Source organism: Lagopus muta, chromosome Z (assembly GCF_023343835.1).
Source record: "Lagopus muta isolate bLagMut1 chromosome Z, bLagMut1 primary, whole genome shotgun sequence".
NCBI classification, from domain to species: domain Eukaryota; kingdom Metazoa; phylum Chordata; class Aves; order Galliformes; family Phasianidae; genus Lagopus; species Lagopus muta.
In genome coordinates this window covers 68604626-68623211 of record NC_064472.1, presented here as the reverse complement: position 1 = coordinate 68623211, position 18586 = coordinate 68604626, and the positions used below count along the sequence as shown (strand labels likewise).

General features: G+C 42.0%; 1 protein-coding gene across 1 annotated transcript in view; it reads right to left on the bottom strand.

Moving 5' to 3' along the window:
* Positions 1-18190, bottom strand: part of C9orf72 (C9orf72-SMCR8 complex subunit) — a 59648-nt gene extending 41458 nt beyond the window's left edge. Inside the window, exons 1-2 of the mRNA XM_048931424.1 lie at positions 17968-18190; positions 8863-8998 (exon numbers count right to left, since the gene is read on the bottom strand). The gene's annotated coding sequence lies outside the window, so the exon portion shown is untranslated. The remainder of the gene's footprint in view (positions 1-8862; positions 8999-17967) is intronic.
* Between the last annotated feature and the right edge of the window lie 396 nt (positions 18191-18586).

The window sequence follows — 18586 nt, the reverse complement described above, 5'->3', positions numbered from 1 at the left end:
GGGGCAGAGTGGCTCAAAGCTGCACAGAGGAAGTGGATCTGGAGGTATTATTTAGGGAACAACTGGCTGAACATGAGCCAGCAGTGTGCCCAGATGGCCACGAAGGACAGCTGCACCTTGGCCTATGTCAAAAATAGTATTGCCAGCAGGAGAAGGGAGGTGGTGACCATTTCCCTGCACTCGGCACTGGTTTGGCAGCACCTTGAGTATTGTGTTCAGTTCTGGAGCCCTCAAGAAAGACATCAAGACTCTGGAATGTGTTCAGAGAAGGGCGATGAAACTGTGAGTGGTCTGAAGCACAAGTCTTAGGGGGAGCTGAAGAAATGGGGATTACTCAGCCTAGAAAAGAGAAGGCTCAGGGGAGACCTTATTGCCCTCTACAGCTACATGAAGGAAGGTTTGGCATGGTGATTGTTGGCACAGGGCAGGCTGCCCAGAGAAGTCGTGGAATCACTGTCCCTGGAGATGTTCATGTAGGTGAACCACGTAGATGTGGCACTGAGGGATATGTGTTAGTAATCAGTATTGGTGGAGATGGGCTGATGGTTGGACTAAGGTGATCTTAGAGGTCTTTTACAACTTCAGTGTATCTTGCAGGAGCCTTTCCAGCAGGGATGTATGGACTGTGAGAGAAAGGCAACCTGCTAACTTAGCATTTCTTCCTGACTTCTCTTGCAGGTTGACAGGATGGAGCTCAGCAGATGCAGCCCAGCAGCAGCCTCTCCAAGGGAAGAAGATAACCTCTGCCATCCTTGCTGCCTCTCCCAAGGCAGGCAATGCCTCTGGCAACAGAACCCCAGCATGCACTGGCTAGCCCAAACAGGATCTACATCTGTACCCAAACTGCACTCTGCCAGCAGCAGTCTCCACGTGTTCTCCAAGAGAAAGATCCTGTGCTGTGAGATCTAGAGCAGATTCCGAGGGCTTGTCTGCATGCTGAAATTCAGGCATCACTGAAATTCAGGAATAAAAACTCACCAGCAAAAAAGACAGGTTAGAAAGCCAGTGTTACATTTTTATGCATGTGGGATCTCTCTTCCTAGCACGTATATACAGAATGTAAAGCATACAGATTTTATATATTTGAACATGCTAATACTCACACAACTTTGTCATGAGCTGCGTGTCTTAGCAATAGCAATAAATACTAAATAGCAATAAATACTAAAATCTAATAAAACACACACACTATGTTAATATGTGGTTGTTGCAAGGATGTCCTTGGTTGTGAGGTTCCACTAAGAAGTGTTATCCAGACAAAAGGACTGGCCTCATTTTCGATCAAGAGTGTATTTGCAAAAAGTAGTGGCTGTTGACTAAGTTTCTTATTAGAACACTGATCTTGTTATGATGCCTGTATTATCAGCCCTAGCAGGGCACACTGTATCTCTTCAAGGCTTGCTTTATAGGCTCCAGATGTCCTGCTTATCTATGAAAAATAAAACACTTTCCCTAGACAGAATGTCAGTTTGCTGACAGGCTCTGAATTTACTGCCAGTTATCAAGGGCAATGCTCAGCATCAGGATATGGCAGCAGGTGGACACCTGTGGACACGTAGCATCCTCTTTGCTGCTCCCAGCAGAGCAGAGAGAGGCAGAACTGGAGAGCAGGGCTGCCCTAGGTAGTCTTTGGCATTGGGTCTTTCCTGTGGCACTGGAAAGCCTCTTCCAGTAGCACTGCCTCATACCATATACCCCTCTTCTCTGGGATATCCGAGACATCACTGAGAGCATCACCAAGGAGGTCTCAAAATTCTGAGGTTTTGCTCTCCCTGTATAGGTTTCCTTATAGGCCAGATGCAGTGTATGGAGCTTCTGGTGCTTCAGAGATGTGCCAGAGGTATGTCAGGTACATCAGAGGATGGCTCAGATATGTCCCTGAATGTGCAGAGCCATCCCACAAAGGGTCTACAGAGCCTGGCTGGCCCAGGAACAGGTATGGAGGCTGGCAGCATTCTGTGCCATGGCTGTGCCAAGCCCAGGCCACTCCTACCAGAGGAATGCCATGGTGCAGAGTGTAGGCACGACCTTGACTGGTACCCTCCCTATCCCTTGTCTACATTTGTCCATCCCTCTGCACACTGTGGCTTGCTACCAGTGGCCCATCATCATCAGGATGGCACCTGGGGTTCTGCATAGGTCTGCATAATGAAACAGGGGCATGAGAGTGCCAGCTCTAAGCAGCTCTTCAGATGATGGCAGCTCCCAGCCTGAGAGCTGCTGGAGGGATGGCTGGAAGCTGGGGCTCCGGTAGACTGAGCCCTGCTGCCAGGACGTGCTGCAGTACACTGCTGTGATGCTGAGGTCTTTGTGGAGCTGCCCTCTGCCAGCTCTGCTCTAGAGTCTCTTCCCTGTGAAGGGGCTCAGAGCTGCCTCTGGGGCTCCCTGCAGGGCTTTGCAGGAGCCTTTCCAGCAGGGGGAGATAGGGAGTGAGAGATGTCAGGGAGAGTAGTGTTAAAAATGCCTAATGCCTGTAACTGTTTCACTGCTACTCAATAACCACATTAGCTAGAACTTTGGTTTTACCTGACCCTATAACTCCCAAAGTTTGACGGGTAATCCTGGTCCTTGTACCTTCTGAGGACTGATGGCCCATCCTTTCTCCAGTGAAGAGCCTACTGCATTCTCCATTGTTGATAGAGATGCAGAGGTTAACATCAAATCATCAGTGTAATGATAATTAAATCACTATAGATGATACATCCCATTTAGCCAGCTCCTGAGCTGTTAAGTCATGGCTACAGGTAGGACTATGCAGATACCCTTCTGAAAGGATCCCAGAAGTCCATAGCTCACATTCCTACAAAATAACACTAACTGCAAAATTGCATTATAATTTAGAGTACCATGTACTAGCCCCTTTCTTTGGTCTTCCAGAGTATACATTGGCTACCACTGAATTACAATACATAAAATCACAATGTTTCTGTACTGAATATGGAACAGCTACTCACCACCTGCCAAAACACTTCAAGGGGAGCACCCTGGAGAAATTCTCCTATGTGTACTGCAGCCCAGCTTATCATATCTTCCTTCCACCAGTAAGAAACTGGATGAAATTCAGTCTGACTGTCCTTGTTAGTTCTGATTTCTGGCCGCCTTTGAAGAGAGACATTCCATCCTGGGAATGTTTCTTTTGGCCTCCCCCCTAAGTCTTCAAAAATTATGATACATCTCAATATATATCATAATTATTATCACTTCAGATAACATAAGGAGAAATTTGATTTGAGAACCAAAACAACAGACGGCATAAAGTTGTTCTGTTATGTTAAACTCTGCTAAGTTAGCTAATAGGTACACAACTGCTACTGCTCATCTTCTCAGAACCTAGGGGTGTTTCTGTATTCATTGAAACAAAAACAAGGAAACCCTTGCCATTTGCGTAACATCTACCAGTCCTGAAAAGAGTACACAGAAGCAAATTAATATCAGTTTAATGCCAGAGCTTCTTCCATTTCAAGTCAGCCAAGTCAGCCAGCATGGCTTACCGGAGCCTTTCAGTAGCCATGTGAACAGAAGCCATCAGGTCCAAAGTGATGCTCAGCCACCAGCTCTCCAAGAAGACCAGCAAGAACAGTGCAGGTGCTGGCCCTGAAGGCTGGCAGTGGCCCTGCGGATGATGCATGTCTGGATCTGAGTGCTCTGGAGGACACCAGAGATGCTGACAGAATGTTGAATTTATGTTCCTTGATAGCAGAGCGGGGTATCAGTATCAACTCAGAGGAAAAGAGGATTTATCCTCTTTTACCTGGACCTTTCTTTTTGGGGATAGGCAAGGCACAAGCTTCTCTAGGTGGAACCTGTTAAAGAGCTTCTGTCTGTATTAGCACCTGCAGATGGAAAACAGTCTTCTCTCTTGCCTGCCACTATGCTGATGACTTTCTGACTCCTGGAAGTTCTATTACCTAAAATGATGTTGTAGTAACATAGGGAGCAATTTTCTCTCTTGGGTAAATGGTTATAAGTTAATGATAATGGCCTCAAGGGGAGGTTCAGGTTGCATTTAGGAAAAATTTATTCTCTGAAAGAGTGGTCAAGCATTGGAATGGGCTGTTCAGGAAATTGCTGGATTCACAATCCCAGGAGATATTCAAGAAAGATGGAGTTGTGGCACTAAAGGATATGGTTAGTGGGCATGGTGGGAAACGACTGACAGACTAGGTGATCTTAGAGGTCTTTTCCAACCTTAATGATTCTATGATTTTAGTATTGTGCTATCTCTCTCATTTAGGGTGCAATTTATTGTAATTTCAATTTCAATTAATGTTTTGCCATTCTGTAAGGTTTAGATGGGGATGTCCTGGAAATGTCCGTGTGCTCAAACTTTGGATAAACTAGGAGAGAATTACCAGAGATAATTAAGGAAATGGGAAAAAAAAAAAAAAAGATTTTTTTAATGAGATTGGAAGGATATAAATAGGTAAATTATGACCAAGTGTATAAGAAATTTAATATGAAATATCTCAGTGAAATGATGTGAAATTTTAAGAGAAACAAATAGGCAAAGGATTTTCAAGAAATTATATCATCTAAAGCCAAGGAAATTGTCGGGCAGTACTCTAGAAAGATGACTTGTGACAACAGCAGTATGAAAAGCAAACCCAACTAAGAAAGAGAGACTGATCGTCACTGTCTTGTCTACTTCAATTCTTGCCATGCAGATGACAGCAATAGTTTGAACATAAAACAATCACTTTTTGAAGAGATGGAGATTATTATCATCGTTATACTGTGAAGACATCAAATGGTGTAAGACAGTATTTTATATTTGGAAAAATTGGGTCTAATAAGAGAGTGCCTAGCCAAAATCAAAACATAAAAATCCATGGACCCCAAAGTTGATGCACCCACATATGCTGAAGGAGCTAGCAGAAGTGATTGTCAAATCACTCTTTATCATTTCTGAGAGGTTTTGGAGAACAAGAGAGGTGGCTGGAGATTGGAAGATAACCAGTGTCACTACAGTCTTCAGCAAGGTTTTTTACACTGTATCCTTGTAATGATGCTTAGAAAGTGTGGGATAGATGAGTGGGCACTGAGGTGGTTTGAGAACAGTCTGACTGGCAGAGCTCAGAGTATTGTGATCAGCAGCACAGAGTGTAGCTGGAGGTCTGCAGCTAGCAGTGCTCCCCAGGGATCTTGTTCAGTCTCTTAATCAATGATCTGGATTAAGGGATAGAGCACACTCTCAGCAGTTTTGCTGGTGATATGAAGCTGAGAGGAGTGACTGACACACCAGAAGGCTGTGCTACCATTCAGCAAGACTGGACAAGCTGGAGAGTTGGGCACAGAGGTACCAGACAAAGTCAACAATAGAAAGTGTAAAGTCTTGCATTTGGGGAGGAATACCTGCATGCACCAGTACAGGCTGGCAGCTAATCTGCAGGAGAGGAGCTCTGTGGAGGAGTGCCTGGGTGGACAACAGGTTGGCTACAAACCAGCAGTGTGCCACTGTGGCCAAGAAGACCAATGTTGTCTTGGAGTGCATTTAAAGTGCAAGGCCAGCAGGTGGAGGGAGGTGATCCTGCCCTTCTAGCCTGCCCTGGTGAGGCAACATCTGGAGTACTCAGTCTGTTTCTATTTCTGGGCTCTATAGGTCATTAAAGAGAGGGGTCAGCTGGAGAGAGTCCATCAAGGGCCACGAAGGTGATTATTAGAGGCCTGATATGTATCCCTTCTGAGGAAAGGCTGAGAGATGGGGCTGTGCAGCTTGGAGAAGACGGAAAGGGGATCTTCTCAACACTTACAAATATCTGAAGTGTGGATGTCAAGAGGATGTGACCAGGCATTTGTCACTGGTGTGCTGCAACAAGTCAATGGGCATGGGCACAAACTGGAGCACAGGAGTTCCCATTTGAACATGAGAAAAAACCTTTCTACTGTGAGAGTAACAGCAGTGAAACAAGCTGCCCAGAAAGGTTGCAGTCTCCTTCTCTGGAGATATTCAAGACCCATCTGGATTCCTATCTGTGTAGATAGGAATAAACCTGCTTTAGCAGGATTATTGGACTTCATGATCTCTAGATATCCCTTTCAACACCTACAATTCTGTGATTCTGTAATTAATTAAATATCGTCAAATCTCTTGGCTATCTTCCATGATATCACCTTAGTCATTAAATAAATAAATAAACAAATAAATAGAAAAAAAAGAAAAATAAAGCAATAGTGAAAATGAAAGATATAAAGCAGAGAAACAAATTATTTCCAGCACAGTGAGAGATTTACATGTCTGTGGTCAGGACTGTAATATTGCTTATATTGCTTCTTTAGCATCATATAGCAGAACTGCTATCTACACCTCAAGATAAATTTTGATTTTCACCTCTAAGATGGAGAAAATGGATTAAGTGTATAAGTACAGAAAATCTTGTCATTGTACAGCAGATTGTGAGAAATTGTCTCTGACTTCTCAGGTGGTCTGAGACCAGGTGGCAAATAGACTTGAGGGCAAGGGGAGATGGGTAGAAGTGTCCCATAAAGCCGTCCTTTTAGCTTGTTCAGCTTGTATTCCACTCAAAACTAAAGAATTATAAAAGCTTTCCAGCATAAGTAGGCACAATTCTTTAATCACTAAAAGAATACGACATGAAACTTAATGTTACTCAATGCTTTGCATCCAGAGATTGCTGAAAGTGTTTTTATGGTTGTTAAAAGGTGAACAAGGCTCAGATGATCACCTTTAAAAGTCAGATCTGTAATAAGACTAATAACATGTCATAGAGGAGCCTAACGATTAAAGTGATGAAACAGTCATTTAGGTAGTAGTATCTTACTGAAGCAGATATTGGAAGCTGATGTTAGAAGATAACAGTGGAGACAGAGCTCATTTTTACAGGTATGCGATCTGTGGAGTCATAGCTCTTCTCCAAAATTGTGAGGAAAACAAATCCAGCAATGAACACACAATGTGTTGTTGCACTGTTTGACTTCAGGCTGCTGTCCATCCGTATCACTCCTGCAAGTAAAGTGTAACAGCCTGATAAAACAATGAAATGGAAACGTGGTGCTTCTGGAGCATGATAAGGAATAGGAATCAACTCTCCCACCTTTCATTTGCATTGACATTCTCCAAACTGTGTATTTGAATTTGCTTTCTGAGGGACAGCTTTATAGCAACTTGAACCACTGTGACTTCAACATCTCATTTCTGAGCTGTAAGTTCAGGAATGAGCTTCTATCATCCTGACACAGGCTATGAAGTGGTAACTCAGTGCTGGACGACTGAAAAAATAAAATAATACTTTTCACGCAGTCAGTGGTAAAAACCCTCTGGTTTTGGAAGGTTATATTGGTTAATATGCATTGTCAGGAAGCAGCATTTTGCAGATCACTTAAATAGCTGGAGACAAATGGCTGATGTTTGGGCAAATAGAGAAACAGACTTCACATGTGGCAGAATAATTATGAAAAAAAAAAAAAGGAAGACTGTGGAGATGGAAAAGTGGGAAAAAAAGCAATAAAAACAGAACGCCAGGATAGCTGAGATTAGGAATACCATGCACCACTAAGGATCTGTTCTTTCAAAAGAGTACCTCTGGTTTTCTTGCATCATTCATCTCAACTTCCACAAACATGAATTTTTACAGCCCAGTAAACATTGGTAAAGCTCAATGGAACAACAGGATTCTAAGCTTAGGCCAAAGAAAGGTGCAAATCATGGCTGTGCTCTGCCTGCCTGTGCTGCAGGAAAGTCCTCCCTGCACTGGGAGCACTCCTGGGCTGCCACCCCCTGTTGTGCTGCCCTGTCTTCTCTCTCAGTGCTTGTCCAGAGCTCACATGCTGCAGGCCAGTGCTTCTGATGGGTATGTTAATAAAGGCACAATTAATGGAAGAGCTCTTTGAAATGAATAATCATATCTAAGATTCTTCTTACACTTCTGACAATGCAGAGCATTGTCTTACGCAGGCCTTTTCAGCAGAGGCTTTCTGTTGTAGTCAATTTCACAAATTCACCTTCTTACAATGCATCTTTAGGTCCCATTCATTTAATTCTGTACTTGCTGACAGACTCTTGGGTCCTCATTTCATCATTGCTTTTCAGAAATACAATTGACTTAAGTACTACTCTATACTTCAGGCCATTTAATTGCAGCAAATTGAGCTCTTCTGAAGGTGACAGTTCTGCAAATTCAGAGTTATGATCAGTTCAGAAAAATTGCTTTCAAACCTAACTTCCTCTCACATTTCAAGGCCTTCTGTAAAAACTTCTTCCATTTTTCACACTATTCATTCTGTTTCTGAACACAGATTTCTTTTCCCTGTGTTCCAGTTACAGTTTTCAATTTCCCGTTTTTTTTCTTTCTCCTACTTTACCTCTCCTTGCAAACTGCTCCACTACATTTCAGTCCATTATAAGCACACTTTTCTTCTTTCCTCCCCAGTTCAACCTTGCTCAGTGGTGATTCCTCTTAAAGATCATCGTCAAGGGGAGATACAATGCTCTGTACCCTCTGAGTTCTGCTTCTCTTCTTACTGAGAGCATTGAGGACTGCAGTGAACTTCCCACTCTCTTTCATCCAGCAAAATTTTGCATGGAGGAAAGCTCCAAATATCAGCCATCATAAAAGCATAAGGAGAGCAAGCTATCCGAGTACAAGGCCTGAGTGCCTATGATGGTGGCTTAGGGGAGGGCCGACAGCTCAGGGGAGCTGTGCCACATGGTTCAGTGGCTGTGGGGTGCTGGCTGTCCCTCAAGAAGGGCAGTAGCCCCTTTATCCTCTGTCCTCAAGGACAGCATTCCCAAAAGCCAACAGTGCACTGCAGAGTGGAAAGTGAAATGGCAAAAGCAGAAGCAGTTTTGTGTGTGAAGAACTGAAAGACGAGTTATTTTGTTGTGAAAAATGGTGTGAAAGTCACCTTATTCTACCACTGCTCCTGACTTATCTCCATTTTCGGTTGCAGACCTCCCTCTCCTCCGAACTCCTCATGCTGAGTCAAAATAAGCAGTACAAAATACAAATGATGGGTCCAACCTTTGGCAACAAACTGCAATCTGTGGATCAGAAAAATAGCAAAGAGCATCACGAAGGATGTGTGCACGAGAGGCAACACAGTAACAGCAATAGCAAGCTAGCAAGAACAATTTATTTTGTCCTATCATGCCTTCCTATCCCTTTGTATGCTATTTCAGAGCTTTATGTTTGCTCTCAGATTTTTATCCTTTCCAATATTTACTAGTGGTTACATCATTTTTTCCTTCTGGATTGGTGATAGGAAGAGGAATGCTTTCGGGCAGATATCATGCCTAGCAAGCCAGTCTGCATGAAGGTTTATCCCTCTATGTGCAAGATCTGAGGCATACATCAGGAGGGCCTTGGGGCACTGTGACTCACACAGCATGCTTTTACAATTCTATTGCCTTAGAAGAACTGTGGCTAAAGTAGGAAATTCCCAGTACCACTAGGGAGCCAAATTGCAAATTACTTCTGAAAGGTAGGTCATCTTTGACTCTTTTCTCAAATCATACTCCCAGCTGTTTCCTACCCTCCGCTGGCAGCCCTTGCCATCTTGTGTACTTCTGCCCCTTCATCTCTGCCTTTACAGCTTGTAATCACAGTCAGTATCACCCCTCCTTCAGTACGCAGTAAAAAGAATACACCACAGAATAAGGTGAGCTAACTTCCTTCTCTTGCAACCAGTAATATAATCAACAGTATAAGCAACGCCTCTGAATAAGGAACGCCTCTGAAAGGGTGATTGAAGTTACCATGTTTCAAAAGCCCTGTAAGAACAATAAATCAAAGCTCAGTGATGTTGGGCAATTGGCAAAGGTGCCAAGATAACTTGCTAAGCAGTCTTCAGCATCTGACATTACTGACATGGGAAAAAACAGAAAGAAATGCTAATTAATAATTACAGAGGACTGCTGGGATCCAAAATCGGGAGGGACATTGTGCAGCAGAGCAGGGGAGAACTAATAGTTTCATTACAGAACCTCGTGTTTACTCAGGCAACTGAATCCAAGAACAATACCCAAGAATAGAAGAGCAATGGAAGCTGCTCTATCTGTATTTCTGATTTTTTTTTTTTTTTTGAGATGAATAATAGATGCTATCATTCTATAAATATATGTACCAAGCAGCAGTGAGTACCAGAACACTGACTGGCTCAGTAACTGTATCTCCAGCTTCTTGGGCTGATGATCAGAAATGCTGAGCACAGCTCCTGTTGATGCCTCATGAATTTGCATGGGCTTGGCTGAAGTTAAAAAGAAAAAAAAAAAACAACCAGAATAATTCATATTGTCTTATCACAGTCTCTAAAATGATTGCTACAAACATGCAATTTTGTATAATAAAATAAAAGCTGTATTAACATAAACCAGTAATTTTTGTGTTTCTTGTGCTATGCAGTTTGGGCTAAATTGTAAAGAGATTTAGCAGATGTGCAACTGAAAATATAGAGAAGTACATAGAGTTTCACTGGGGAGTATTAGACAGACTACCCCCTGCTTGCTCATTTACACGTGAGAGTGTCAGACTGGCAAACACGGTAATATATATGTTGACTGCAGTGGGGCACACAACTTCACCAAAATGGAATCAGTACAGCAACAACTGAGGTGATCACACATCTGTGGTCTCCAGCTTCTTTGGAGCATCCTGGGCAAGCTTTGTTCATTTCACGGGAAATATGCCCCACCTAGGTTGTGGTAGACAAATATGGGGAGCAATATGCAACTTCAGCAATAATCTGCAGCATTTTAGTCAATGCATTTTTTTTCTGCAGTTTGTCGTGTTATTTACACATCAAACCTGGCTTGTGAACAATGCTACTGTCTAAAATAACGTTGGAAGCAAAACCAAATGCATACACTCTTGGCTCAAATGAAAAATAGTTACCAGAAGAGCACCAACTGTCTGAAATGCCCGCATTCATGGAGTGAAAGATGACTCACGGAAGGGGTCACTGTAAAGCAATATTATTTGTGTTTCTTGTGAGAACCTGGTGCTCTAATGCCATGCAACAGCATCATTCACAAGGGAATAAGAGCTCGTGGGCATATGAATAGGGAGTGTTGTACAATTACAGAGACACCTGTGCTAAATAACCTTGTGCTCATCCCCTAGGAAAATCTGCACGCTCAACAGCCCTGAAATTTCTCATGTGTATATTAAGCTGCAGTATGAAAACGTGGTGTATAACACAGGCTAAGAACACTCTTCAAGGGCATACGTACAAAACCTGTGGTTTCAGTTCTCTCTCTTTTTTCTAAAAAACTACTTGCAGTGTTAACATATATTTTACTTTTCAGAACTTACTCAGAACATTCAGAGACCTCTCTCCACATGAAGAAGTATTGTCTTTCTCTGTACAAGCCCAGCATCTTGCCCTCATGGAAAGGCAAGCCTTATACTGGCAAGGGCCTGACAATCTCTTAGTGTAAGCCACCACATCTGCATTTGTGAACTAGTCAGAAAGAGCTGACTTCCAGCAGCTGAAGGTTCTGCCCATTCATAGGTTTAGACCGTCCAAAATATGTCAGAACCATGGGGATCTTGGAGATTTCTTTGGAGAAAAGAGGTGTTTTTTATCTCCTAATTTTTCAGTCTCCTGCATTTGTGAGCTTCTGCAAAGCTACCTGACAGAATGAGTGATGCTGCAGAGCGGTTACTGGCAGCCCCCAAGGCAAAAGGCATTTGATTAGGGATCTGACATCTTTCAGACACTCATGTATCATCTCAGAGATGTGGATATTTCAGTCTCAAGTTGCTTAGCCCTAGCAATTAGCTCAGCGTGTGCTTGCACAAATTCCAGCACACACACAAAGACTGGGTTGCAGATTTCTCTTTAACAGTGCAGACACAGCTTGGTTGGATGCCAAGTTAAAGCAATACGGAGCATCCTTCATGGGTCAGTGTTTGGTTTAGAGCATCTTATAGATCTCCCACTGACTGCAAGTTGTTCTATTTAAGCACAGGATATTGCTTATAGGGATGATCGTTTATAAAGGCAGGGCTTCCTAAAAACTATCGACCTGTGTCTGTCCTGTTGCAACCAAAGAATAAGCATCCCCAAAACGTACAGAAAGTGCAGAAGGAGATTTGCTGTCCTAACTAACTACAACAGATCAGCTTAACAGATAACAGTCATCTGCATTCACTTCCAGCCCATGTTTTCCTCTCTTTCCTCCTCTAAGATGGCGTATCTTGAAATTTGTCCTTGCATATGCTATACAGAAGAGACATAAAGGGAAGGGACTTGTAAGTCCATAATGAAAACACAGGACATCAGAGAACATCAGCTTTATAGTCTTTAGCACTGGATCAGACAAGCTAGTGAGAAAAAGATCAGGTCAGTAAATTCACCCTGCTGGCAGGGCAGAACACGATCTCTTGGCTGTGGGAAAGCTATATACAGAGGTTTCCAAGCACTGCTATGCCAGACTCTGTGAATAATGGAAATAGAGTAAGTCAGGATTTTCCAGCTGATGCATGTGCATGGCTGCAGAAGGGCTGAATTTTCAGTGTCACATTATGGGCACCTGCTCTGGAGTACAATGCGGTCCTGGACCAGGAAGAGCAATGCTAGTGACAGCTCTCAAACCTAATGGCAAGGGAGGGTCAGTTCTGTGTTTGGGGAGTAAGAGAAAGACAAGAGGTCCTTTGTCTGTAAAGCTGTCCCTATAAAGCTGCTCTGTGATTGAGAAATTTCCCTGTTTATAGCTTCAAGTAGGGTTCTGGATCTTTATCTTTGTGTTTCAGTTTCTCCAATCTACATGTCACTGCTATCCACGTTGGAAGAGATACATTAATTATCAAAAGCATAATGTGGTTTTATTGCCATGCTGTGGATCATGGACACAGATGATTCTACAGGGATAACTGTGAAAATTTATCACTGGATTATCAGGATGACTGCTGGAGCAATGCTTTCATTTATTTTGGAAAAGGAGTTGTTAAAAAACCTGAATTCTCCCTATGCTGCTTTCAGCGGCCCAGGTGGACCCCTTAACAACTAGTTTCCAGTATTATAGAGAAAAACACTATGGCACTTAGAGGATGCTGCTTAGAGGAACAAACCTTAAGCAGCCACCTTTTCCGGTATTAGATGAACTTTCCTGCTGTTATCTGAAGCCAAAAATTATTCCAAGAAGGCTATCGCCTTCTGCAGGGAATCAGAAGAGACCTGCAATTTAGATTTTCACTTTTCAATGGTCACAGACCAAGGAAAAGCTTGAATAGTTCACCCACTGTTGCAGTAGTTTGGCTTGCCTATACAGAAAATACACCCTGTAAAAGCACCTCTTTTACTTCCTTCTCTCCCACAGTGTAAGTCAAATGCACAGCTTTTACAAGGAACAGAAAGGCAACATATTGCTGAGATAACAGGAAAACTGTAATGACTTTGCACTTACAGCAAACTAAGGGGAGGACAACAGAGCTTATTTGGCAGTTTCTCTATCTTCACTTCCATTAAAAAAAAAAAGATTGTGGGAGGAGAAATTTGAAGTGTAGGCATAAATGACCAATCCGTATTCTGTTTGGAAAGTAAAAGCAGATAATTTTTGTTCTTGTAGTTTTTCTTATCTGTGTGTGTGTTTACGCACGATTTGTAAGAGGGAAAAACCATACTTCTTCTAACTAGCAGCCTCTTTACTGTGCTACACTAGCAAAATAAAGCTTTGCATAAAATGCAAGGATGAGAAAACCTATGATTACACCACTTTCTCAGTTAGACGTTTAATTTTGCTGTAATTTCCATCTGAAACTCAGCACATGTCCTGATGTGCATCTGCATGTGCGCACAGCCAGGGTCTGTAGGGCTCAAAAAACCTCATTTGCCTATCTTTCCCACGTCCTGTGCCCCAGTGGGTTCTAGTCATAGAATCATAGAATCACCAAGATGGAAAAGACCTCGAAGACCATCCAGTCTGACCACTCATCTACCACCAATATTTCCTCACTAAACCACATCCATTAATACCACATCTACGTGTTTCCTGAACATACTCTTCTCTCTGTGTCTGTTCTATGGAGTAGTACCACCGTTCCCTCTTGCTCACATGCACACTACTGACAAGAATAAAAATACACACAATTCAATTTTGGCTTTTCCCACCATCTTAGCTTTTTATTTATGGGGATTGTATGACACAGCTTGATAATAGTTCAATCTGTCTCTCCTACATGTGTAATTTCGAAGTATTTATTGCAAGCCATCCACTTTGTAAGACTTTTCTAACTACAGACTTCCAACTTTGATGAAAACTTTTCTAATAAATTCTGCAGGGAAAATCCTATATCATGCTTCTTCTTAGAAAGGACATCCTACCCAAGAAGTAACACAGTGTTATTTTGTATGCCGCCTGCTCAAACACTAATCATTTTCTCTGACCTCTTATAGGTGAGGTTATTAGGAAATTCCCATCTTATTACTTGAGCAGTGGTACCTTTCTATTAAAACTTAATATGATTTCTGAGTTTGAAATTTAGTGTTTTTTTAGGCAGATATTGCCTTTCAGGTAGACCTTACATTTTGGAAGTTCAGCCGTTCCAGCAAATGATAACGTGGAGATAATAATAATGGAGACTAAATTAGTTTTGTGTTCTTTAGCTCTAATTAAAGCATTACAACATTTTTGCCTGCGTAGCCAGTATAACTTCAGAACACCAGGAGAGCTTGAGGAAAAAAAAGAAAGGAAGAAATGTGCTAAAGATAAAATTAATTTGTCTTTTTAATCACAGAATCATAGAATGGCTTGGGTTGAAAAGGACCACAATGATCATGCAGTTCCAACCCCCTTCTGTGTTGCCACCAGGCCAGGCTGCCCAGAGCCACATCCAGCCTGGCCTTGAATGCCTGCAGTCATGGGGCATCCACAGCCTCCTTGGGCAACGTGTTCCAGTGCCTCACCACCCTCTGGGTGAAAAACTCCCTCCTAATATCTAACCTAAACCTCCCCTGTCTCAGTTTAAAACCATTCCCCCTTGTTCTATAGCTATCCACCCTTGTAAACAGCCTTTCCCCCTCCTGTTTATAGCTCCCTTGAAAGATTTCTGCACAAATTGTCTGGGAAGTTCACATTACTAACAAGCTTGACAGAAAAACAATGTACTTCTGTTCACTTCCAAACTTTTGTTAAATATATCAATATGAACCTTTAGCCATGTGAGGAATTGTCAGTTTTGAAGAGAGATAATTGAACACCTCCAGACAAAGCAAAAATCTAAAGCTTACTGGGAGACGATGCAATGACAACCAGTTTCAGAATCATTTTCCAGCCCTATTTTTGTAAGCCAAAAAATACAGAACAACCCTGACTGTGAGGAGGCCGTAAGGCTTCCAGCTTTCTCTATATGCACAAGGCCAAGCTTTGACCTGAGGAGAAAATGGGATGTATTTTCACTTGAGACATCCATTCCCAAAACTTCCAGTAACTGAGTTTAATTGTCAGATAATAACACGCTCCACTTTCTACTCACTGAATTGTAACTGAAGATATCTATTATCTGTTCTTTGGATGTGTTGCATTTTTTGAGAGAGATTAAAAGCTCTCACGGTATTGCCAAATCAAAACCCGTATCCTCTCTTCTGCAAGCCAACAGGCGTGTGTAGAGTGTATGAACATGGAAACACCACCTGCTCCTATAAGCCCCCAAAAATGAGCTGACACAGAATCATGGTGAGTCTTCAGCTTTACTTGGGCTGCGGAGCAGCTTGCCAGCTGTGCTGCCATGCAGCAGTCAGGGCTACAAAGAGGGAACTGTTCCCTTGCAGTTCCCTCCATAACTGCAAGTCTCAGTTAGGAGATGGCACATATAAAACTTCAGAAAGTGGGAGAAAACAAAGCTTGTCAACTTTACTAAGTAGAGGACATAACCTTTGTGAAACTTTTCTTATTTGATGGGGAAGCAGTTGGAAACACTACTTACTGAATACTAAGGCTGTCTGGTCAGGCTTACAGAACATTCTGATTAAGGAGAAAATGCTGATTCATTTCCATTATCTGTCAGGGTTATTATTTCCAGGGAGCGGTTTATGACACAGCTGGCACCAATGCTCACAACCATATACAACACATCAGCACAATGGCTGCATCATTTTGACTGGCCCCGGCTTGAATTATAGTAGTGCTTGCTGGCATGGTCTAGTTACAGGAAGCTTGTGTCAGCAATTCTACCTCTGCATAAACCCATTTGTTTAGGGGATTATAGTAACTCAGCTGCAAACATTATTCTGGGGTTGAATTATTATTATTAGCAGAAGTAATAATAATAATATCTTGCATTTATATTGTGCCTTTCCACCATGCTTATTACTTCAGAGGATGCACAGAAAGTATCCACCTTTACCAGCCCCCAGCACTGGTGCTTTTTGGGTTAAAACAGCATAGGCACTCTGAATGAACAACAGTGATATTTCATGGGGAAGAAGTCACGCTTAACACTTCCTCATCAGTAAGAAGCCAAGTGCATTTATCTGCATGCCTATTCCTCCATGATTATACATAAATATGCACCAAGCACAAGATTGCATATGATCAATTCCTAATCATGAGTGCCTCTTAATTTATGCTAATGCAAAAAAAATTTATATAGGATGTGATGCATTAAGGTTTATGTGCTTAACAAGACCTGTATTGCTAACAATTACCATCTTAAGGGTAAGTGAAAATTCAATGCTTGAAATTTAAATGAGAAATACTCCTTTACCTGCCTGAATTAATAGTCAGAAGCCCAGTGGATATCTATGGGAGATTTAATCCAGTCTGTCTGAGGGAGCAGAAGACTCTGGGATCAAAGAAGCATCTGTGCTACTGCTATGTGCCTCTGGGCAGCCTGCTCTGGTGGTTGGCGACCCTGCACACAGCAGAGGGCTTGATACTAGATGTGGTCCATTTCAACCCAGGCCATTCTATGATGCTATGATGCTATGATGCTTCTATGAAGACAATTTATGTCCTTTCTGCAAAAGGCCAAAGTACTGGATATCTTACATTTTGGCTGGCTGTGAAAAGCTGGGATCTATTGAACACAATGGACAAAGCCTGGCTTTTGTAAGCTGGGAAAGAAGACAAAACTAACAGCGAAACAGTTTTGTCAGGAAAGATTTTTGCAGTATGTTGTTTTAGGACTGTTACAGAGAGAGATTTCACCTTCTCCAGGTGTGCCATCATGCCTGTGCTCTGCAACAGGGCAAATACAACAAAATGACCATTCTCTTGCTGTGATCCTGGGTCAGAGCAGATATACGTAGGCTAAGGTCATCCTTTCCTGCCCAGGACACCAACCATGTACTGATCCACAGGCTTCAGTGTTTTCTTTTCCTCTAATAAAATAACAAGAGAAGATTCAGGAGATAGAAATGATGCTCATCTACAGTTTAGCGTGATTCCTCCACGCTAAAAACCTCTGGGCAGCATTTCATGGCCAATGATAATTATGAGATTAAACTAGATAACACTACAAATCCTTCTAGACTTGAGCTGCATTATCTGATTTGAAAACCAAATGCAAACCTGCTGTAGCATCTGATGTAGACACACAAATTCTCTGCTGCATCATAGTCAGTATTTAAACCCACTGTTAACATAAACTTCAAATCACTCCCTGCTTTAAAAAGTTGAGTGGTTTTGAATTCAAACTTAAATTATTCTTAGCAGAATAATCACATGAAAGAAGGGAAGCGAAGGCATTTGGTAATGCAGCTGCTACATTCCCATATTGCACTCACTGATATTGACTTGATAGACCTTTCTGAACACATCACAGCTCAGAAAAAGCAGCTCTCAGAAGTGTCAAAGTTATCATCTTTAACTAGATGAAGAGAAGAAATACTCTTCTGCAGCACCTCTGCCTGAAATGACATTTCCCAGACTTGAATTTGTTTCAAGGCATAGTGAGAGTTGCTTCAGCTCACAAGTACCTGCTGTACAAATGAATACTGCAGTCATGCTGAGGATAACATTTCCTTGGAGAGGGTATTCTGTTGCAGCTATGAACACCCAGTAGTCCTTACCTTCTGGCTCACTCTCCATAGCTGTAGGAATCCACAAGGAACTCGCCAGACCAACTTCGTTGAAGTCTCTATGAGGAACTCTTGTCACCCCACTCAACAATCAACTTACTGTTGATTGATTACCCCTTACTGTTCTTTTATCCCATATCCAAATATCACTCTTAAATGCTCCCACAAATGGGAAGCTTAGCAGCCGTGGAGATCTGACCACTGGACCTGACTGGAACCCCTTTACGTTAGGCAAAAGAGGACCACAGGAAGTAGGTCAAATGCTGGTGTTATCATTTTCTTTCCTTTTTTTTCCCTCTTTTTTTTTTTTTCTTTTTCCTCTTTTTTTTTTTCTTTTTTCTTTTTTTTTTCCTTTGGACAGTTAATATATACATTTATTTTGGCCCCATATATATATACATTAAATTTTGGCCCTCTCTTTCTTCTCCCTTTATTTTCCTAGGTTCACAGTAATCCTATCTTGTAAATCAGAATTATGCTTTCTTAGATTCCTAAGTACAGGAAGTTTCCTTACAATTAAAGCATGTCTGAAATACACCTGCGATCAGAATTCTGATAAATGAAAATGGAATTTTGTGTCTCTTTTTAAAGTAGGTTTCATCAGACAACC